Source organism: Mauremys mutica, chromosome 17 (assembly GCF_020497125.1).
Source record: "Mauremys mutica isolate MM-2020 ecotype Southern chromosome 17, ASM2049712v1, whole genome shotgun sequence".
Taxonomy (NCBI): domain Eukaryota; kingdom Metazoa; phylum Chordata; order Testudines; family Geoemydidae; genus Mauremys; species Mauremys mutica.
The window spans coordinates 27127292-27151367 of NC_059088.1; the positions used below are offsets into that span (position 1 = coordinate 27127292).

Genomic DNA, 24076 nt, shown 5'->3' on the forward strand with positions numbered 1-24076 from the left:
CTCAAAGCCACTTAACTACCCCCTCCCTGCAGCCTGCCCATGACGCACGTCTGATTTGCATTTTGCAGGAACAGGCAGCAAGATAAACACCCTGCCAAGTGCCAGACGGAGAGATGAACATGGGTCTGCAGCAAGCGAACCGCCCGGAGCGGTGGCTCTGGTTCACAGCCAGGCCACATGAACTCTCCAGCAGATTAGCACCAGAGTTAAGGGACTCGCTTGCCTGTTGGGGTTGGGAGTTTGCAGCTGTTGTCACGCCCCGACGCCCAATGTGCCGGCTCGGCCACACGCAATCCCGCCCCGGGCAGCGGTTTGTGGCATAGCACAGGGGAAGCAAGCGAGCGGATCTGCTCTGGCGAGAGAGGGGAGAACCCCTGCCCATCCCTGATCTCTCCCACCCCCACTGAAGTCACGGTCCAAAGGCTGACCCCTGCTAGTTTAGATGTTAGCCACTGACTGAGAAAAAGGGGAGCAGGCGAGGATGCCCACTGGTCACTCATTGCATTTAAAGGGGAGGTCAATATTAGGGGCTCAATCTCATTGGCATCGAGTCCCCTTTAAACTGTCAAGGGGCCTAATGGTGAGTGCACCTGTCACTGATGCCCCCTTTACGGCCCCTAGACAGGGCCTGCTGCTGCTGACGGGCAGCGTTGGTAGAACCCACGCGGAGCCTTTGCCAGCGGCGGGCGTCCTCACCCCAAGAGGCAGTATGACAAGCAAGGCGCTGCACTGTGGGTACCAGCCCAGCCCCCATCTGGTCCCCCTGCCCCAAGATCTAGTGGTTACAAAAACCAGGCTGGGTGAATAGGAGGTAAAGCTCCTCCCCACCTGACAGATCTTCACCGCCCTGCTGCAGAGCCCCTCAATGCTAATTATTATTCCTCGTTAGCCCTGGCAAAAATGAGCTGGATTCTTATCTCGCTCTCATGCATCGGCAAAATCCCACTTACGGACGCTGTGTAACTGGAAGAGGCTTAGGCTGCAAGTGTGCATCCTAAGAGGGCAGTTTTAGCTTCCCGCTGAAGTCTGTAGCCCAGGACGTTAAGGCAGGAAGGGGAAAAATAATCATTCACCTTGCGAGCTGATCGCCTAACGTGAGCCCGCGCACACGCCCACTCCAAGAAAAGGGCAAGAAAAACGATTAGGGGTATGGAACGGGTTCCATATGAGGAGAGATTAATAAGACAGGGGCGTTTCAGCTTGGAAAAGAGAAAACTAAGGGGGGCAGATGATTGAGGTCTATACCGTGACGACGGATGTGGAGAAAGTAAATCAGGAAGTGTTATTTACTCCTTCTCAGAACACAAGAACTAGGGGTCACCTAATGAAATGAATAGGCAGCAGGTTTAAAACAAACAAAAGGAAGTCTTTCTTCTGCCAACGTACAGTCAACCTGTGGAACTCCTTGCCAGAGGATGTTGTGAAGGCCAAGACTAGAACAGGGTTCAAAAAAGAACTAGATCAGTTCATGGAGGACAGGTGCATCAATGGCTATTAGCCAGGATGGGCAGGGATGGTGTCCCCACCTCTGTTTCCCAGAACCTGGGAATGGGCGACAGGGGATGGATCACTTGATGATTCCTGTTCTGTTCATTCCCTCTGGGGCACCTGGCACTGGCCACTGTCGGAAGACAGGATACTGGGCTAGACGGACCCTTGGTCTGACCCAGTTTGACCGTTCTGATGTTCAAGGAACAAAACACCGACTCGTGCTCCTCAGGAGCCCAGGAAAGAAGGGTCTAGCGGTGAGCAAGTGAGACTGGGCATCAGGACACCTGGATTCCATTCCTGCAACTGCTGTGTGCCCTCAAGCCAGGCAGGCATCCGCGTGCCTCCCTTCCTTCATCTCTAAACTGAGACTAATACTGACTCAGGGCTTGAAAACAATCCACTCGTCAGCAGCAACCAAGTCGCTTCTCCCCTGATCAGCAGGGAGGCCTGTGCCAATGATTTCGACAGAATTTAAACTTCAACAGCAGCCACCGAAAGTTTCCAGCCCTTCCAGCCACGAAGAACGTCACCTGCCAAACGGGGCCCAGTGCAGCACTAGAAAGAAAAGTTTAAGCTGCTCAGACAAAAATTACTGCCCAAGGGTCAAGATTTCCAGAAGCCAAGAGTGTCCGGAGCCCAATTTAAGATGCTTTAAAGGAGCATGATTTTCAGAGCATGGATGCTCAGTGCTTTCTGAGCATTTAAGGCGTCTCCAATTGGGCATCTCCCCCAAAAAATTTTAGCCGCCCAAAATCACTACTTATTTGGAAAATCTCAGCTAAGGTTTTCCGAGGCAGGAGCTGAAAGTCAGGGGAAATGAGACGAGCACAGCTAGTCGAGTATAATTTAGCTACTCCAGCATAACTCCCCCGTGTACACACACTGTCCTGGAATAAAATCACTTTCGTTGCAGAACAGCGTCCACACACAAAACAGCATATTCTGCAATAGTGACAATGGTCAATTTCTCCACGTAGACCACCCTGGACTTCTAAACCGTGCTCCTGCGTGCTGGACTCACGGACATCGGTAAGAGCTTTGGGTGCGCACTACATTTCAAAGCCAGGCTGCTGATTTAGGAGCCTACGTATGGAGTCAGTGGTGGGATTTGTCAAAATGGCTTTGAAGCACAGGCCGCGATGAAAGTCAGTGGGACTCGTGCGTCCAGATCACTGCTGCGCCCTTGAAAATTTCACTGTTAGGAGCCTAACGCTAGGTTCCCTCTTTCTGAAAATCTTGGCCCAGGTGTCGTCATTATTCAGGTACGGCTACACCGCAAACAAACCCCGTGGCAGCAACTCTCAGAGCCCGGGCTAGCACTGCGAGGCTAAAAATAGCAGCGCAGATGTTCCCACTCAACTCCCAGCCCTCCCCCTTCACCCAGTTTCCAAGTGCAGGCTCCAGCCCCCGTCCGAACAGCTACGATCTTATTTTTCGCCCCGAAGCCCGAGCCCCAGGAGCCCGAGTCACTTGCCCCAGGCTCTGAGACGCAGCGTCACAGGCTTCTGTTCACAGTGTAGCCGTGTAGTTATAATGGGTCTAACCCAACTCAAGAAGGAGCTTTCCCAAGGGATGGCAGGAGTCACGCAACCAACAGGAGCAGGTGACGACAGCCTCGGCCCACGGATACGGACACAGGAGACCAGCCAGCCGATGAGCAGAAATGAGATCCAGGCCAATGGCGGGAAGCTCAAACTGGATCAATTCAAACTGGAGTCAAGGCACAAACATTAACCAGGGAGGGACTTAACCATGGGAACAGCTTCCCCAGGGGATTTTTGGTCTTGAAATCCAGACGGGACACCTTTCTAAGAGAGACGCGTGACACGCACGGCCTGGACAAAGTTTGCTGAATTAAGTTGAAACCCCAGGAGAGGTTTGAAGGACTGACCCCTCCCAGAGCCCTTGCTGGAGCTGGGGGAAGATCTCTGCTAAGTTTATTAACCTGCGGGCGGGTTCTTTTATTGTGTCTTCTCTGTAGGGCTTTCACCTTAAAAATAACTGTGCTTGCTAAGGGTGGGTGGTGTCTACACGGAGGAAGCAAAGCGAGCAGACTGAGCAGTCTGGCTCGCAGTGCAGGCAGGGAGCTGTGCATCCCAGAAGTACCCCGGTCGGGGGGGGACCACACATGTCTGCCCCAGGAGCCGGGAGTCTAGAAGTGAGTGTCCTTGCTGGACAATGAGGGGGGAATACAGGTGCTGCTGCCCTGGCTGTGGCATAGGCACTGCTCCAGCCAGCGGTTATGGGCTTGATGCAGAAAACACCGGGTGGGTTCTCTGGCCTGTGCGACGCAGGAGGTCAGACTAGATGATCACAATGGTCCCTTTGCGCCTTGCTCTATGGAGGAGCCAGTCCAGAGCATCCTCTCTAGCAGCACCGGACCTGGGGACCAGCGAGAGCGGACCCAGCTGTCCCTGAAGAAGTTACCTCCACGAAACGAGGAGGCTGCAGAGACCCGCAACTGCCACTGAGCCCAGAGGGATAAAACGTGCTCCGAAGAGCAGGACCAAGGCCAGATGGGTTGGGGGTGGAGGGGGTGGAAATCAATCCATCACTTTTGCAAAGTCTGTTTGTAAATAAAGCAGCCAGCTGGCACTTCCTGGCTGGTCTCCCGTTTTCCCACCTCAGCACCTGCCCCCCTCCTGGCTGCCTTCCACCTAGACACACACACACACACTGGGCATCACAGCGTGTGTCACGGGACAGTAACGCAGAACCAACGAGGAGGCGCACGGGAGGGCAGCGTCTGCCACTTGTCCCAGCACAAGACCTTGAGGGGCTGTCAGCTGGGATTGGCCTGGCTCCATCAGCATTTCAGGGATACTTGGGATGGGGAAAAAATGCCCATAGGGTTGGATCTAATTATTCGTGTGTGTCTCCCCCCCAGTATTTATAAAAGTTAAAAATCTTTCCCCACCGGCATCCAGAATCGCAGCCCAACAGCACCCGGGTGCGGTGGATGAGCTAGATACGGCACGTGGGATTTTCGCCCCACCAAGGAAGGGCTCCGTAAGCTAGTGGACAGAGGCAGAACAAGAGCCAGTGGCGCCAAGTTAAAGCCAGACAAATTCCAATTCAAAATAAGGCCCAGATTTAACAGCGAGGGGGATTCACCACTGGAACGAACTGCCGCGGGAAGTGTGGGGTTCTCCATCTCTTCACAGCTCCAGCTCTCAACCAGATGCCTGTCTGGAAGAGATGGTTAGTCACACGCAAGGGATTGGGCCCAGTACAGGGGTAAGTGGGTGAAATTCTCCGGCCTGCGATATACTGGACGTCTGGGTAGATGATCTAATGGACCCATCTAAGGCCCAGATTTGTCAAGATATTTGGGCATGGCTGTGCTCAGCGTTGCAACACCAAACTGATTAGGAGCTTAAGGCTCATTTTCAAAAGGGATTTAGGCACCTTGGGAGCCAAAAATCCCATTGACACCTCGGTGCTTGCATCCCTTTCGAAAGTGATCTTTAGGCCCCTAGCTCAGGTAGGCCTCGCAAAGGCCGAGCAGCACAAGGCCAAAGGACCATTGCAAATCACAGGGTGAGAGTCTAAACAAGGAAAATTCAAAATGTGACCAAAAAATGGCCAAAACCAATAATATCCATGATTCTGTTCACAGAAAACCCTCCGTCTTTTGGCCCAGCTCCAGGGAGAGCCCAGACAAGGAATCTGCCCGACGCCCACCAGGCAAGGCAGTGCGGCCTCATGCACAGGGCACCAGACTAGGAATGATGAAAGCTGAATTCCATTCCCAGCTCAGCCACAGACATATGGGCACGTCACCATCTCGCTCTGTGACTCAGTTTCCCCTCTCACCTTTCGTTTATCCAAAGTGCAAGCTCTTTGGGGCAGGGACTGTCTCTCACCACGTGCCTGTGCAGCACCCAGCACAGTGGGGCACTCTCTAGACGGGGGACTTTTAGATGCTAATGTAACTAAAAGATTATGACCAGTAACTGAGAGGCCATGTCTGCCCTAGGACACCTATCCACTGGGTTCCCTCCACCCTCAAAGCAGGATCAAAATTAGCTTAAGGGCTTGCAACGAGCAAAACAGGACATCGTTTCAGGATTCATAGATCTTAAACCACAAGGACTGACCTCCTGCATAACCCAGGCCAGAAAAGTCCTCCTAGGGTGACCAGATGTCCCGATTCTATAGGGACAGCTCCGATTTTGGGGTCTTTTTCTCGTATAGGCTCCTATTACTCCCCATCCCCGTCCCGATTTTTCACATTTGCTGTCTGGTCACCCTAAGTCCGCCCAAGTCCTGTACTGAGCCATGGAAGCCAGTCTGGCTCTGAAGACGTCAAGAGACCAAGAAGCCATCACCTCTCTTGGTAAATTCTTCCCTTTTCCCAGAAAGAGATGTAGGGGGGCTTTGTGGCTGAACCGTGGTTTGTTCCTGCTTTATTAACAAGGGCAAGAAGCCTCCATGCCAGAGCTCTCCAGGATCCAGGTTTTACCCTAGGTGTTTACCATGCAGGCATTTGAAAACAGGGACGGGTATTACAGGAGGGAAGGTGAATTTTAAACTGCCCAGCTCCCTGGAGATGGGTTATGTTACATTGTGCTACTGCACTTAGGAGGTATTTGTGATTCATGCCACTGGCGCCACCTTTAATCTAAATCAAATAAACAAACATCACAGTTAAATCAGGGTGGTTTTAATAAGGGTGAGATGACACAATGCTTCGCACACCTGCCACTGCCTTGAGTCCTGTCTCTCTGCTGGGGGAGCCAAGCCAGAGATCGCACTAGCAGGAAATGGTAGCACAGACACAGCTCTATGGGACTGTTCACCTACGGACCTCCCAAGGCTCTGCAACAACAGGGAAACTGAGGCACAGAAATCAGGCCACATAGGAATTGAGTGGGGATTAGAACCCAGGAATCCTGGATCCCAGCGTAGGGCCGTCCCCACTGCACCTCCCTGTCACCCTATTGCTTAGCCACACCATGCAAAAGCAGGGCCTTCGATTAGAGAACTGTCACGTTTCATCTTCATCTGGAGAATCCCTTAAAAACAGCAGTCCCATCAGCTCTGTGTGGACATTGAAGACTGCACTGCGCTTTTCATCTGTGGGGTGGGGGTGGGGGTGGGGGAGAAGAGAAGGCCCTTAGCTAATGTTCCCTCTCCCATACCGCTCACGCGGTACATGGTGCTGGTCGCCTACCCCTTTCCTCACCAGAGGTGGCTGCATTCTAGTGACGGGTGCAGGGCTTACCACCAGAATGCAACCGGTAAAGCACTTGGGGATCGGAGGGCGCCCTGTCGGGACGATCCCACTTCGGGGCTCCAATCAATCCGCAGGCCAAGCAGTGCACAGGATTCAACGCCACACACCACCAGGGAGGAACAGCCAGGGGTGTCTACACTGCACACAAGGGCGTGGCGGCAGCCTGCCACGGCAGACCCGTGCTGGCTTTAACCTAGCTAGCCCAGGCAACAATGGTAGTGATACGCACCTCATCCCAGGCTAGCCTCCCCAGGCAAGCCCACATGCTACCCTTGCTGCTGACGCTCTCGTTACCCGTGCCAGCTAGATCAGAACTGCTCCGCGCGGCACTCGCAGCACAGACAGACCCGGACAGCGTGAGGGGGGTGGGTGTAATTTACACTCACTTGAAGGCTCCTGTTCCCCGGTCCAGCAGAGTAAGGGACCAAAGGCCAGTCTGACCCCACTGCAGCACAGATACGGAGGAGCAGCTGTGCCGCGGCGTGGACGCTTCCTGCATCAACGGAAGGGGTTTGTGGTGAGCTCCGAGAGGCGCTGGCTTGGTAGATGGAAGAATGTTTCTGTCAACCTAGCCGCGTCCACACCGGGGACTACGGTGCGCAAGCCACTGGATATTTCACAGCCCCCGAGCGCTGCAGCCCAGTCGATCTCATTTTTAACTGCAGACCAGGGGTTAGCATCAATGAGAATCACACCCATTGCTTCTTGGGCAAGCCACTTCCCTGCTCCGTGCCTCGGTTTCCCCATCTTGCGGACAGGGATGAGGATACTGTGCTCCTGTGGAAAGCGCTTCGAGATCTATCAATGGAAATGGCTAGATAAGAGCTAGAGGGTTATTTATCATTATTAGCACCATTGATTATCGATGGCCTGGATCAGCCTGCCTGAGAGATCGTCTCTCTGCCCAGGACATGCTGGAGATCAGCGGAGGCCCTGATGCTAGAGCCCTCTCGATAGGGCAGAGAGGGGTGGCTAGCAGGGGGTTCTGTGCAAGCCCCCGCAGGCCTGTCCAGCGCACCTAGCAGTGACCTGCTCTTTGAGGCAAGGCAGGGGGACCGGCAGGTTGGCGTGAGGGGGTGGGGAGAGGACAGTTCTGTCCATCTTAGGGTACGTCCCCCCTGCAATAAAACCCGAATGGCTACACCGCAGTTGTATGGCCTCACAGCCCGAGGCAGCGGACACAGGCCAGCCTCAGCTATAGTCAAACCCTTAGGCACCTTCACGGCCCCTCATTACCACAGCATTTGAGCCCGTCCACAATCTGCCTCGTATTTATCCTCACAGCAGCCCTGGGGGAAACCGACCCACAGAGAGACCAAGCACCCGAAGTCACACAGGGAGTCAGAGAGAGCAGGGGAGTGAATCTAGAGCTGCCTAGGACCTGGGAGATCTAACCACTGGGCCATCCTCTCTCTCGGACAGCACTTGGGTGCTAGCTGCTGTCTAGCAGAGGAGCCCAGACAACTGAGCAGCCTGGTTGTTTTTGTCATTTAAACGCCAGGCAGGGGCTGGGATCCTTCACACAGGAAGAGGGGAGGCGGGGGGAGGGAGGAGAATTGCTATTCCAAAGTGAAAGAAAGTTCAAGGAACCAGAAGGGACCATTGTGATCACCTAGTGTGGCCTTTTCGTTCGGTGTCTGTACAGCTCCTAGCGCCACACGGTCCCGGCGAATGACTGAGGCTCCAAGGCACTACCGTAATACACCTAATAAACAATAATGTACAGCACCCAGCACAGTGGGGGCCTGGTCCCTGACTGGGGCTCCTAGGTGCTACCGTAATACACCTAATAACTATTAATAATCACACTCACAGCAGAGGCCAGAGAATCCTTCCCCCACGTCCCGGGATGTCTGCAGAAGCCAGGTCGCTCTTTGAGAAAGAGATGCCCGATCTCAATGTAAGGACTCCAAGCGACAAAGAATAAATGAGTCAACGTTCCAGCTTAGTAGCCGAACGATTCCCTCCTACCCCCGTAAGGCCTGGGATCGGAGACAACACCCGCGTGCATTCCAAACGCTGGTTTTTTGGTTCCATACAGTTAGCTGGCTGGAGACAACAGGACAGCTTTCCCCTGCTGTCCCCCACATCACTGCCACCTCCACCCCCGCCGGGCCTGTGCTGCGGGGGCCCCTCGGCTGGAGTGGGGGGCAGCTGGCTAAGAGGGGTGGGGCAAGGCACGGGCAGCAGAGCCAGGATCTCACACGGGCACTCGATGCTACCGGAGGCTGGGGCTGCTGCCGGCTCCGCTAATCAGACGCCCGCAGATGGCAGGCCGAGCCTCAGAGAGCGCACTGCTGAAACCCACACGTGCCCGCCACGGTGAGATGCTCAGGGTGCCACGGCTATTGGCCGCGCTGGCTAGAGAGGGGCTTAGCTTGCATAAGTACCCCAGCAGGGAGGGAGAAGGGGAGGGCACGGCAGACGGCTGCTCCACTTGGGCAGATAAACCCCAGCCCTTCCCAGGTAAAGGCACCGAGAAGTAGGTCACCAAGACGCTTTTCTCACTGGCTGGGGAAAGCTGCGGCCCTGAACGCCAGCTCCACGTCCCCACCTCTCCTCAGCTGAGAGGCTGGAAAGAGGCCACGACAAAATTTACTTAACTCTCCATTGTTTGCAGTTCCCTCCTAGAAGCTCAAACACCACGAAAAAAAAAATCTTTCTTCCCCACCCCCCTGGGTTTCCTCCAGCCTTCACCCCCTCCCGGATACAACCAGCTGAGCTTAGAGCTTTGCAAGACTTCAGGCATTTCACCTCCCGGTTCTGATCTGCCAGCCAGACCTCACACCATCAAAAAACCAGGCAGCAGCCCCCCCGGGCCCACACACACCCGCCGCCCCGACATCATACGCGCACGTGGAATCAGAGGCCAGGTACAATCCCAGTGCTGCCAGCTCTCATGATTTTGTTGCAAGTTTTGCAATTTTGGGTGGAACAGAAGAATTGCCAGACTGGAACAGTTCCATCTAGCCAGTATCCTGTGTCTGACAGCGGCCTGCGCTGGCTGCTTGAGAGGAAGGTGTAAGAACCCCATATTAGCGAGATGTGGGATAATCTGTCCCCCTCCTCCCCACAATGGTCTAATCATGATCTCTAATTATTAGAGATTGGCTTAAACCCTGAAGCATGAGGTTTAATGTCCCTGCCTAAATTTGTTCAGTCATTACGATAACTCTGGATATTCATGTTATCCATATAAAGGTTCAACCCCTTTTAGGATCCTGCTAAATTCTTGGCCTCAATGACTTCCTGTGGTAGTGAGTTCCACAGGCTAATCAAACAGTGGGTGAAAAAGTATTTCCTTTTGTCAGCGTTTAATTTCCACCTTGTTCCTGTGTTATGAGATGGGGAGAACCGACATTCCCGACCAGCCTTCTCTAGGCTTTATTTTCATTAGTTTATATATTCTTTGATCACTTCCCATGTTTTCTTCTCAAAGCCACAGCTCCCAGAGGCATGTGATTACAAGACTCAGTATTGCCAATGTCAAGTATTCAAAAATCTTGAGTTGGGTCCAAAAAGCGTGAGATTTGTAATTTTTTTTAAGCCAGACTGTTTTTTAAATTATACACTTCGTGGGATTTTTTATTTGCCTGCTAGATTTTGAGCTTTTATGGCGCATTCTGGACATATTTTCAGGCTTCTCTCTGCAACCACAAAAGCTACACACTTTACTTTAAAAGATAAAAGCTGGGATTCTCACACAGTCACATGATTCCAAGCACAGGGGCTTCACCAAATATTATGAGACATGGGAGAAAATTGTGAGAGTTCACAAAGTATGTTTCTAGTCCTCCTGATTCAAGGGAGGCAAAAACCAGAAACCCAATTTCATTATTCCACCCCACCCCCCTAAAACTCAGGATTTTAAGCCTATCTCAGGATCTGGGGGGGGGGGTCGTTTGAGTTTTCTACCAGGTCCCTTTGGCCTTATCTATATGAGAAAAGTTGTATTGGTTTAACTAAAATCTATATTAAATCCATCTAGTTAAATCAGTGCAAATCCCCTAATGCCGATGCACCTAAAACCGCTTCAATCAGTAAATTACAGGCGCAAGCTGATGCAAGCATGGGTTTGCACCACTTTAACTAAATCTATCTAAAAACTGATTGAATTACACTGGTGCAACTTTCCTCAAAGAGACAAGAACTGGACTGGAAAACCGGCTTCTAATCCAGATAGCAGGAGTAGCAACCGTGTTGTGCACCACTGAAAATCTCTGGGGAGTGATTCTCCAATGCCTTGCACTTCGTGCATTCATTTACACCAGTGCAATCTGCCTGTAAAAGGCAACTAAATCACAATGCTTTCACAGCCACTCCGCCCTCCCTTTGCATGGGTGTTACGCCAGCCCGGCATGATTTTACACAAGCGAATCACACTGTAAAATGGGCCTGGTTTGTACCCACGCCAGGGGATGAAACAGGCACCTTTGGTTAAGAGACCCAGAGCAGCCCTGGGATGGATCATTTGCTCCCACGCTTCCCTATCTCAGTCCTCTAGTTAAACAGCCCTCAGCTCACTCTGGCAGCAAGAATCCCGCTTGGGCCCTCTCCGGTTCACAAGCAGGAGCTGCAGAGAGAGACCCGTCAGAACATGCCCTCCTGGCCCAGATCCCCAAGGAGGAACAGCATGGCACTGGCCAGCGGGCTTAACCTAAGCGCAGTGCAGACGCGGGGCATTGCCACGGGCAGGGGCAGAGAAGTCCCGTTTCCTAACAGCCCTGTCTTCCCGCCCCAGAGAACTTCAGTTCCCAAACACCCCACAGTTGGCAATGGAGAGCTCGCCCCCACCTCCACCCCCACCCGCTCACTCTCAGCCCAGCCTCACACGCTGCCAACTGCAACTTCCAGACCATTGTGTCTCCTCTTTCCACCCCAGGCCCCCTCCCAGGGGGCCTCCTTGCAGATCAAAGCCACCTCATTAGCCCCAGACAACATGAGCGGGGAAGTGAGCAGCCCCGGGACACGGCCCGATCTTCACCCCAAGGACAGGGCAGAGGCTTGGAACAGGGAGGTCAACTGCTCCCATCACCCTCACTTTAACCTCTGCGTCCACCCTGACCCGGGCACCAACCAGCGCAGAAATCCTGCTCATTTACATGAACGTGGAGCCGTGAAGCGAGACTGCGGAGCAGGCGCCCACAACCGGGCAGCCAGGACGCCGTCGGAGCGTGTCCCTGGGCCAGGGGCTCTGCCTCGATTTCCCCCATCCTAACCGGTACCCATCTCTGCTCTCCCTGGCCCTCGTTCCTCTAGCATCTGTGCACCCCGCAGTCTGATGTACTTATCCTCCCAGCCCCCCTGTGCGGCAGGGCAGGGCTACCGTCCCCAGTGTACAGATGGGAAACTGAGGCACGGAGCGGCTAGGCCCAGGGTCACGCAGGAAGTCTGTGGCAAGGGAGGGATTTGAACCCAGGGTTGCCCATCAGGGTTGCCCATCAAAGCTAAGCCATTCATGTTTGAGAAGTGGGGCTGGCTTCCTGGAGGGAAGGTTTTACACTCTTTAGCGGCTCATATTCTGAAGCAAATGTGCGTGGGGGTGGGGGGATTTCTGTTTCTTTACAAACTCCTATTAGTAAATATTTATATTTCAGTGGCACTTAGTCCCAGCCAAGATTGGGCCCCACTGTGCCAGGCCCTGTACAAACCTGGCAAGTGAGTGACAGCCCCTGCCCCAAATTCACTTCACCCAACAAACCAAACCTGGTCAACCCACCAGAGCTCTAATCCCAGAATCTCCAAGTGTCTGAGTAACTTAGAATTATCAGAACTATCCTCCTCATCGCCCCGACCAGAAGGCAGAGTCGCGGAGAGGGGAAGTGATTTGCCATCCAGCAGCCGAGCCGGGAATGGTGCTCAGGTGAGTCCTGCTCCCCCAGAGACGGGAAGAGAACCCAGCAGGGCCAACTCCTGCTCCTTCCTCTAACCACCAGACCACACTGCCCCCTTCCCACCCACGGAGACCCGGTCACATCTGGAGGAGCTGGTGCCAGCTGCTCAGCCGCTTGCACCAAGGCTGCCTGCAGTTTTAGGGCTGGAATGTTACGCTGCCATAATCACAGCTCCCGCACCCTGGGATTTGTCCACCAACGTGCTCGGATGGCGGGAAGAGCGCAGGGTGAGACGGCACCTGCGGGGCAACGCAGAACACACCTGCGAAGGTGCCTAGAGCGCAGGAGGCCAGATCCTGTTTGCAGTTTAGGCTGGTGCAAATCCAGAGCCGCATCGATGGATTCGCTCTGGGTTTACACCTGTGCGGCTGCAGACAGAATCTGGCCGGGTGTCTGCCTCCACTACGCCAGACCACGGGCAGTCATCCGCAGCCGTGCAAAAGGTGCGCAGAATGCTACCAGATCACAAGAGCGATACGCTCCCTTCGCATGGCTGCAGACAGAATCTGGCCGGGTGTCTGCCTCCACTACGCCGGACCTCGGGCAGCCATCCGCAGCCGTGCAAAGGGTGCGCAGAATGCTACCAGATCACAAGAGCGATACGCTCCCTTCGCACAGCTGCAGACAGAATCTGGCCGGGTGTCTGCCTCCACTACGCCAGACCACGGGCAGTCATCCGCAGCCGTGCAAAGGGTGCGCAGAATGCTACCAGAACACAAGAGCAATACGCTCCCTTCGCACGGCTGCAGACAACCACACAAAGGGCAGGACAATGCCGAGTCAGGCCCCCTATTGGGGCCTGTCACTGGGGTGCCATATAGGAAAGGGGTCCACCTCGAATGGAGCCTTTGCAGGGTCAGGCCCTAAATAAGCAGCACAGAAGCCTGCAGGATCCCCAGGTCTAGACCCACAAGCAGCTTCTCCTCCTGCTCCAGCGATTCACGCAGCCCATGTGCCTTTGGCAAGGGATTCACCCTCACAGCTCCCTCACCACTGTCTTGTCTGCTTTGCATCTCCACAGGACGAACCTTACAGTCGAGCTCAGAGACCCCAGAGAAGATCAGAGACCCATGGCGCTGCACGCACAGCGAGAGACACCAACAGCCCCAAAGAGCTTACATTCGAAAGAGACAAGCCCGGGAAAGAGCAGGAAGGGAAACCGAGGCACGGAGGGCACAGCAGGGCAGTGGCAGAGTTAGGAACAGAACCCAGGTCTCCTGACTCCCAGTCCAGTGCCCTACCTCTAGCCCATGCAGCCACTCATGGAAGACTCACCATTTCTCCCCTCTAATGCGCCACACATCTCCTCTCCGCCCCAGAACCTGCACTTCAGCGCACTTGGTGGGACCCTCGCTGAGCCATGATCACCCCAAGCGAAGGTGTCACCATCAGCTTTGAGACTCCACGGCTCCCTGCCACTGCAAGTTCTTCACCTCCCCAAGGCAGGCAACCCGAGCTCTGCGTTTGATTTAACAAGCGCTCAGGGGCGCTGGGACAACGGGTCTCACTGGGGTGCTGAGAACCATTGAACCAAGCTCTAACCCCTGCCTAGGATGGAAACCACTTCCAGCCAGGTGGGCCCCCTAGTTCCAGCCCCCCTGCAAGCCTTGGTCATCTCTCCTCCGCATTGGCTAGGGCTTCACCCCACACGGATCCACGTGCAATTCGGCTTCACCTACAGCTCACGTGCAATGCCACAGGCACCGAGCTCTTCCAGGCCAGAGTGTGTCACCAGATCTCCCCTGGAAAGCAAATTCCACCCCACACTAGTAGGTTTAATATAAGAATCACTGAGTGACGTTCTCTGGCCTGTGTAATGCGTGAGGTCAGGCCGGATGATCAGACGCATCCCTTCCAGCCTTGAAATCCACGAAACAAAGTTCAGTCGAGTTTTGCTTGAAGGCCTCTGACATCACTTTAACCCTTGATTACTATTCTTCTGTCCCCAGCACCACAAACTAAACACCCCAGCCAACCAGGCTCCCCTGAGCTTCCCAGCCAGGAAAGGAGCCATCTCCTCATCGAAATGAAGTCATCTGTTCATTAAGTCAGAGGGATTCGGAGCACAGAGCAGCAGTAACGCCAGGGGAGTCGCGCTGGTGTTAAGGGAGATCAGGATCAGACTCCGGCTGCCTCCGAGCCCAGATCAGTCCCAACACAATCCAGAACTGCTGTGATTAAGCAATAGCCAACCCCAGGGGCCCTGTGAAGCTAATTTTCTTTTAAACCTCCTCTTCAGTTATTACTTCAAGGCCTGAAGGGGAAATCGACTCACTCACCCTTCCATGATGAGAAAAACTTCCCAAGCCAGACAGAGACCTGGGGCCGGATTCTGGTCTCACATCTGGGGTAAATGGGGAGTAACTCCTTAGTAGTTAACTTTGGTGCACCGGAGTAGGACTGGTGCAAGTGAGATCAGAATCCAGCCCCTCGCTCTCACAGATCCAGGCGAGCAAAGCTGGCAGAGGAAAGCATGACAGGCAGATCCCAGTGAATCTGACTGGGTGCATCAATCAGTTACACCTCTCCCCACCCCCCATCAAAACTTATTTTTGCTACTGCCTCAAAAAAAGAGAATATCCCCCAGGTGAAAATGATACAAACTCCTCTGGCCTGCCCCAAATCAAGGTGATATTAGCCCAGCCGCCAGGCCAGGTCACCATCTTTCGTTTGCATGAATTGTGCAATGATACTAGAGTTTTCTGAATTTGCACCAGCTCTGAGAAATTCCCCCTCTGCACCACAGGGACATTTAAGTCTTGTCTAGACTGGAGAGTTTTTGCACTGATGTAGTTACCCCAATGCAAAGCCCAAGTGTAGACACACTAGCGCTGGTGTAAAAAAAAAAAAAAGGCGATTTGCACCAGTGATGGCTCACCCTGCTTTCACCTGGATGGGGGCACACCACTGTTTACACCAGCACGTGCCACTTTTTGCACTGAGGTTTGCACTCGTGCAGCTATAATCGTGCACAGCCCAGCCCTACACCGCATGGACAACCCAGACATTAAAACACACCCAGCTTTTCTGTATGGGGAGGAGGGTCTCAAACACCTCCTCGTTTTTCCACCTGGCAGGCACTTCAATTCACACCACGAATTTCACATTTCATTTTTCCAGGGCAAATTATTTTTAAACCAAAGGCCAAAAAAAAAAAAAAAAAAAGAGACTTGTAGGAATATACTCAGACCACGTCCCCCCTCCTCCCCTGTGTCCCCAGTTTGATCCCAGACCCTCCAGCCTCACCTACAGCGCATGTGGGATCTATTCCACCGGGGGGGGGCACACAACATAGGGGTGGTTCTGATCATTCAAAAGGGACCCGGCAGCCTCCCGACAACCCCCCTCTTGAACATGCTCCATCTGCAAAGGCCAGGGAGCGAGGAAATGAGCCATGTACCATGCCCCCCCCGTACAAACAAAATACCCCCCACACACACACACACAGGAGGTGGGAAATAAACAGCAGGCCGCTTTCCATCTCATCAGGCTCCCTCCTTCCAAAAAATAATAATAAATCTTTCCCTCTCCATCCCTCAGCTCCTCCCCGCCGCCCGCATTCCCCACCTGGCCACAACCCCAGGAAAGTCCCTGGCTCCTAAGGCCTTTTTGTGTTGGGAGGGGGGGGGAAGAGAAGCAACAATTAAAATCCTGCACATTATCCAAGCCCACAAACCCCCCCGCCCACCCGTGTTAAGGAAGAATCTCCTCTTGCAAACCCCCCACCCCGCCAAGCCTCCCCTGCTGCCCGGGACTCACCCCGACAATGGGAGCGCAGGAGCCCGCTCGGCTCCTTTGCATTTTCGGGCGCCGGGGGGGTGCAAACTTTGCTCCGACGCTCCAGCGGGCGAATCCACTCGCCACCGCAGCGCCCGGGCAGCCCGCGGCCACTTCGGTGTAAAACCAGGAGGCAGCTTCTCTTGTGTATCCTCCTTTGCCTTTTGTTAGCTCGCAGCCGCTGCCTCCCTCCACACACACAAAACTGCAATTTAATTGTGGCCTTTGTCTTCCTCGCCGCACACACTTTCCTCCTCGCAACACCAGCAACTGGGAAAGCAAAAAGCGTCGCTTCCAAAATGCCCCCTTCCCAAATCCACGGGAAATGCCCTCAGGTTCCCAGCCTGCGGCTTCCCTCACGTGGAGCCGCCTGCAAAAGGTTAAAAAAAAAAAATCCGATTGGAAAGAAAAGCGCCTGGAAATTGCAGATTCCTCCTGCCAGCCTGCGTGTGTGTGAACACAAGTCCGGAGCCCCGGCACCCCCCACCCCCAGGCTGTTCTAGGAACCGGTTCCCTCTCCCTCCAGCGCTCCCATTGTCTCAGGGATGAAGTTCCCAGAGTCCCCGCAATGGGTTGTAGTGTGTTGGTGTTAAAGGGAAAGAGCAGGCGGCGGGGGGAGGGAAGAGCATTGTCTGGCCGTTTTCTAAGATTCCTGCCAGAGGAAGGGGCCATCCAGCCCTCCCAGATTTTAGGAGGGGGGAAACCGAAATTATTGCACGCGACTTTCCTGTGATTTTCCCACAAGCGAGAGGGGAGGGGAAATGAGATGGATTCCTAACCTGGCGCAATCCCTGGGCATCAGTGTGTCTGGCCTGCTGCTTGGGGGTTGGAGGCGAAGGGAGAAGATGGGGGTAAAGCCACAGAGAGAGACCCCCACAGGCTGAAAATAATGACTGATGGCAGAAAACAAGGGCCCCGATCCTGCAAATATTTACTATGGCCGCGTGACTGCAGTGGCACCGCTCATGGCTTTAAGTGACCAGACAGCAAATGTAAAAAATCAGGACGGGGGTGGGGGGAAATAGGCGCCTATATAAGAAAAAGCCCCAAATATTGGGACTGTCCCTATAAAATCAGGACATCTGGTCACCCTACATGGCTTCTGTCCTGCAAATGGAGCCATGGAGACTGACCCCATTGGGAGACTGGGCGACTTTGCAGGTTCGGGGCCCACTGGATTCAACCAGGGGCTTCAGCTGTTCCATTCATTTCTGTTTTGCAGGGTCAAGCCCAATCCTGCAAGTCCTTCCCCCAGGGAGCAGCCTTGGCCCAAGCACCTAGTTCCCATTAGTCTGGGCTCTGGTGCACCCATCCCTTGCCCTGAACTTTGGGTCATTCTTTGCAGCAGGGAGTGAGGACCAAAGTGGGCGTAGACGCCCCCAGATCAGAGGTTGCATGTGCACTGGTGTAAATGACTGGGCAGAAAACCAGGGTAGCTGTGAATCCCTTGCTGATGAAGGGCCAGATTTACTCATGGTGCTTAGCACCCTGCAACTCGCCTAGTTCTCAATGGGGGCAGGGGACATTGTTCTCAATGGGGGATTCTCCATAGTTGTCAATGGGGGGCGGGGGACATTGTTCTCAATGGGGGGATTCTCCATAGTTGTCAATGGGGGGCAATGGCCATTGTTCTCAATGGGGGATTCTCCATAGTTGTCAATGGGGCAGCGGGGGACATTGTTCTCAATGGGGGATTCTTCATAGTTCTCAATGAGGGGCAGTGCCAACTGATATCAATGGAGGGGAGTCTCCATAGTACTCAATGGGGGCAATTGCCATTGTTCTCAATGTGGGGGATTTTTAGGTTCCCCCCTCCCCATTTTCATAGGAACTGCACACAGAAAGGTGTGGCTGATTGGTTTCTTTTTTTGGGGGGGGGGGGTAATGTAAACCTGAAAGCTGAACATTTTACTGTTCTCTAAAACAAACCAATTTCTTAACCGAAAACCTGAATCTTTGACCGATGGCATCTGGCGTGCCAGGCCCCCCAGGCTTGGTGGCGGTCTCTTGGTGCCACTGTGCTACTTACTGCAATAATAAATCAATCAGTTATGCTACACCAGCTTACTCCCCACATTCTCCGTTGGGTAAGGGCACAGGAAAGCAGGAGGGATTACACTTGTTCTCTTTCTCACGCCTTCCTCATGGCTGCTCTTGCACAGGCTGCACTGCCTGCAGCGAGTGCCAAGTGGGCACAAAACACCCCAGCGTTAGAGGGGCCGCCTTCCACAGCCACTTCGCACCAATATAAATGACTGTGCCAAAGCTCCAGCAGCGGAGGCCGTTGATAACAGTTAGCACGTATCATCGGTAGATCTCACAGCACTGTACAAAGCAGGGCCGTAGCGTTGTCTCCACTTTACAAGTGGGGAAACTGAGGCACTGGGGGAGGTGAAGTGACTTGCCCAAGGTCTCCAGTCAGCCAATGTCAATGCCAGGAAAGAAACCCAGCTCTCCTGGGCTGTGCCCTAACCACTAGGCCCCATCACTTCTTTATGCGTTTGTTGTTGTTGCTACCGAGGCTCCCGTGTTCAAGCCAAAAGGTGATGTGTGGGGTTGTTACATGCGGAAGATTCCCCCCCACACACACACACACTTCACGCATGTGCTTGGGCTGAGACCCCACTAACTCATACCACGTGGGCCGTCGGGTGACAAGCGATTGTGAGCCGTGCTAGGCTGAATGTAAAGCCCTTGCTAGAAGCTCCAAGTCCTGGTTACTTATCCCCTGAACCGTGCATACGCTCTCCTCCCTCCCCGCTCCCCGCGGGCACCTGAACTGACAAATTGCAGCGAGTCCTAAGGAGATTAGCAGAAATGACGAAAGGTTGGAGAAATGAGTGCTCCAAGCAGGTGGCACGGGAGATCTAGAACGGGGGGGGGGGGGGGAAGACACGTTTGCTGTCTATAAACTCATAACCAAATCTTAGGTGGTGGCTGTCCCTTGCAGTTATTTGCTTGAGAGGACAGCTGGGGGAATTAGGTTGCATCTCAAGGAAACTTTTATTTTAGAAAAAAACATGGCAAGAGTGCAAGGGAAGTTTGGAATAAATTCTCTGGGCTGAACCTAGGCACCAGCCTACCCCCACTAGGACGCAGGACATCAGTACATTGCTTGAGGGGAGCTGATAATTACGCCAGACCCAGACCCTACCATCTCCCTGCAGGGGGCGCTGTAGTGTGCAGGATGTGAGCATTGGCTATGGAGGGGAGCAACACCAGTCCTGGTCTCTTCCAGCAGGGGGCGCTGTGGGAGCGAGGCAGGCGCTTGAGCTGTGTGTGGGGAGGGCTCCCAGACACTCCAGTTCCAGCCTCTCCCAGCAGGGGGTGCTATAGGGAGCAGGACAAGAACTTTGGATGGGGTGGGGGGGGATTCCCAGCTACCTGCTTCTCCCAGCAGGGGGTGCTGTGGGAAGCAGGGCAGTAGTGCGGGCTGTGGGGGGAACTCCCAGATACTCCAGTTCCAGCCTCTCCTGGCCGGGTGTTGAGCAAAGATGGAAAAGCTGAGGGCACCTGCTGCCGTGACGGGCCCTGCTAAATGCACGTTAGACATGGAGTTAATAGATGGAGGCCAGCATGGCAGGACTGAGACAGATAGATGTGTAGGTAACAGAGATGAACAGAGGGGTGTGTAAGATAGAGGGGGTGTCTGGGGATAGATAGATAGATAGATAGATAGATAGATAGATAGATAGATAATGCCAGCACCTGGATGGACAGAAGATACATGTGATATACGATGCACATGTCTATATGTCTATAGGCATAGGGAGAAAGCTGGCAAAATGACAGGCCCTAGCTAGGCAGCGGAGAGTCCTAGGGAGGGTGGGGGTATGGGTTAGCGGGGTAGATGGGGTGTTTAGGTGACTGATAGGCCGACCGACGCAGCGGCGTGCCAGGCTCTGGATAGGTGGATACACACTGTGCCTGGGTGTCCTCACATGTACCCTACAGAGGTCCCCCTACTCCTCCCATCTCTCTCTCCCCAGCTGGGTATTAAAGGAGGTGGGGGCGGGGCAGATCGCAGGAATCAGCCGTGGGAAAAGCCCAGTCAATCATCCTGCTCTGGCCACGTGTCCCCGCCCCGTACCAGCCACCCCTGCAGCCCAGGCCGTGGGGCCAGCTTCCCCGTCCCCAGCAGACCAGTTGCCCACCGGCACCAAGCCACACTCAGCCATCGCGTTCGTGGAGCCTCATCCCTCCCATTTCACTTTGGTTACACAGACGTTACAGATGTTTGGGGGGGCCCTGAGCTCGGCGCCTGGGTACAATTGTCCCCCCCTTTCAGTCCTGCACACAGGGCCCGGAGGTGGCTGGCTGTTCGGAGCAGGGGACCAGCAGCACTGGGGCCCGGGGAGGGGGCTGCCTAGAAGAACCCCTTGGCCCCGCTTGGAGGATCAGTGGGGAGACCAGGCAGCACAAAGCCCCTGTCCAGCCCCTCACCCCATCCATCCGTCAGCCTCACTCACAAGCGACAACCTCCGCCTTCCCGGCCACTTTTATTCAATGGGACAGGCCCGAGGGGGGGCGGAGCTCGTCTTCCCCCACCCCCACCGACCAATCCCCAAGCGAGCCTGGCTCGGCCCCACGCCATTGGTGGGATTTAAATGGGTTGGTTTCTCTTAAAGGGGAGGAGGAGGAGCTGTGGAGGGGAGGGATGGGGAAGAGGAAGGCGTGAGAGAGGGGGAGAAAAGATGGGGGGAGCTCAGGAAGGGTGGGGGCAGGGGAGAGCGAGGCAGACAGATGGGGGGAGTGGGTGGAAAAGGCGGATTGTGTCAGCGTCCCAGCCCCCCTTATAAATGGAGCGTGGGGGGGGGGTTCTCAGCCTGGGCACAGAGTCTGGGCCGATGGGGCTGGGCTCGCAGGGCAAATGAGGAGATGTCACAGGCTCCCCCCCCACCCCACCCCAGCTGCCTCCTGTCCAACCCCGTCCATATCCGTTGCTCTGCGTCATTTGTATCAGACAGCCCTGGAGACAAAGGGCGCGCGGTGTAACAGACGAGGCAGGATCACTATCCCCAGCCAAGGGGAAACTGAGGCACCGAGAGACCGCGAGCGGGGAGCAGAGTCACAAGAAAGCTCAGTGCGCTGAGTGGGCATAGCGCCTTGGGGGATCGGGCCCTTGCTCCCCAACAGCCCTTTGGAGATTGTCTGGGGAGCCGGACGTGGCTTCCCACAATCCAGCTGCCCCGTCTCATCCACTCGCTGGGGAGGCCGAGGTGATTAATGGGCCTGTCAGGAGAACTCCCAGCCAGCTGGGATCCTCAGCAGCAGCTCCGCCATCTGGGGAGGGGCTCGTTGTTCCGCCCCGTGATTTTACACGGCTCCCCCCACCTCTCCCAGCGGCACGGCCCCCCTCAGGGTCGGGGAGGGCTCCTGCAGGCAGCTGAGCCCAACTCCATCCCCAGGGCATGAGCTGAGCCCCTTCTCCTGAGCAGGGGTAAGGAGCAGGCAGCTGGGCAGGGACACGGGGAGGCCTCTAGGTCCTGTTCCTCCATCTCCCAGGGACAGAGCGCCAAGGACGAGCTCCTGCCTCCGCGTGTTCCTGGGCCCCTCCGCCTGGGCGCTGTCAGGGCCACCGCGCGCGTTTCCCCTCAAACGGGTGTTTTGACCCTGACATCTCCGGCTTTCCTCCTTCCCTTCCCCCTGCAGCTTCATCTCCTCTATACATCCAGGGAAACTGAGGCACGGAGCAGGGCCGGGAGGTCACTCAGGGAACCTGCTGCAGAGCAGGGGAGAGAACCCAGGATCCTGCTCACGGTCCCCTGGCCTAACCCCTCCCTCTCACACACAAGGTCGGAGCCCATGAATCCAGCTCTAAACCACTAGACCCCACAACTTCCCAGAGCTGGGAGCAGACCCCAGGAATCCACCCACTCCCTGTTCCAACCCCACGCCCCTCACAGAGCTGCAAATCTTTTCTCCGTTCACAGCTTCTCTCTCTTCTCCAATCAGTCATAACAAACCCAATGATCTTCAAAGATGGTTTGGGGAAGAAGGAGGAAAAGGTGAAACTTACAAAGGTCTCAGGGACAGATATTGAAAAACACTATGGAGAAATGACATCCAAAAATTGACAGTTTGGGGGGAGAAAATGTTTGATTTTGAGCAAAGGCCCTTTTAAAAAAAGATGTTGTACTGATAATGAGGCAGTAGAACCTCAGAGTTACGCGCAGCTTAGAACAGAGGTTGTTCCTAACTCTGAACAAAACGTTGTGGTGGCTTTAAGTTTACAGCCGAACATTGACTGAATAGAGCTTTGAAACTTTACTCGGCAGAAGAAAAATGCTGCTTTTAACCATCTTAATTTAAATGAAACAAGCACAGAAACAGTTTCCTTCCCTTGTCAAGTCTTTTTTCTTTCCCTTTATTTTTCTAGTAGTTTAACACAGCGCCATACAGTAGTTGCTGCTTCTCTTTTTGTCTCTGCTGCTGCCTGCTTGCGTCCTTCCGGTTCCAGACGAGGTGTGTGGCTCGGTCAGTTCGTAACTCTGAGGTTCTACAGCTGCTTCCTTCAATCAGTTTCTAGCAGCTCCATCGAGTTGTCATCTTACATCGCCACCTCGGATTCAGCCCAGGTGGTTACACCCTGGCTCTTCGGTAGTTCTGTCCGTCCGTACATCTCAGAGCGCTTTGCCGGGGAGATGGAGTGTCATTATCCCCATTTTGCAGATAGGGAAACTGAGGCACAAAGTAGTGACATGGCTTGTCCCAGGCGATTCAGCAGGCTGGGACTAGAACCTAGATCGCCTGAGCCCTTGGTCTATCCACTAGGCCACACGGCTTCCCAGAAACGATGTGGTGGCCTTTGCCACGTGAAACGGCTGGTGGCTCCCAGCCCAGCTCCTGCGTCTCAGCAGAGAAGGGGCAAGTCTTGACTGAGGCCCAGAGACTGAGGCCCGGATCCTCCCAGGTATTTAGGCCCATGGAAATTAGGGGCCTGAGGAACTTTGAGGGTCTGAGTTACAAGGGGGTGTCTCTCCAGGGCAAGGTGGGAGCACGGCCAGAGGCCTGTGCTGCCCTGGTTTTGCGGATGGAGACCGGATTCCTGCTTCCAGCCTGGCCCATCCTCCCCCGGCGTCATGGAAATATCCCCCCTGCTCCCCAGCAGGGCAGCAGGGATCAGTGGGGGACAGCGGGGCCGTGCTGGGAATCCCTCTGGGAAGAGCGAGCTCAGGCCCATGGTCACAGCTCAGCTTAGAAACAGCAGCAAAGGGCCGAGCCCTGCCCAGGTTGCAGACCAGGCAGTGGAGGACCCATAGTGCTGGCGACCGGTTCCCTCTTGTGGCCGAGAAGGAGAATTGCTACTAGGGCAGGTGTGGGAGCACCATGGGAGGGTTTATCCAGGCTGGCCAGAATCTGTCACTTCAGCCTGTCTAGGTGGGAGCGGCCCATTAGCATTGCTGCTCCGTTTCCCAGGAGGCAGGAGGCAGGAGAAACGGATTCAGTTCCTAGCTCTGCGACAGACTCCCCCTGGGAATCATTTAACGTCCCTTTGCTTCTCTTCCCAGCCCTGGGATCACGGTACCCCCTGTCTGTGTATCGAGAAAGCTCTCTGGGGCAGGGACTGTGTCTGTGCAGCACCCAGACAACAGGGCCCTGATCGGTACTGAGGGTCTGGGCACTGCCGTGCTATAAATAATCAGAATTTAAAATGATGGGTCAGGGCTCTGCC

The 24076-nt window shown here is 54.6% G+C and overlaps 1 protein-coding gene across 2 annotated transcripts in view; it reads right to left on the reverse strand.

Annotated features, from left to right (window-relative positions):
• The window catches only part of VANGL2 (VANGL planar cell polarity protein 2), a 42921-nt gene extending 26448 nt beyond the window's left edge, over positions 1-16473 (reverse strand). For both annotated transcript variants that reach the window (XM_044991727.1, XM_044991726.1), the window contains exon 1: positions 16384-16473. The gene's annotated coding sequence lies outside the window, so the exon portion shown is untranslated. The remainder of the gene's footprint in view (positions 1-16383) is intronic.
• Positions 16474-24076: the final 7603 nt, after the last annotated feature.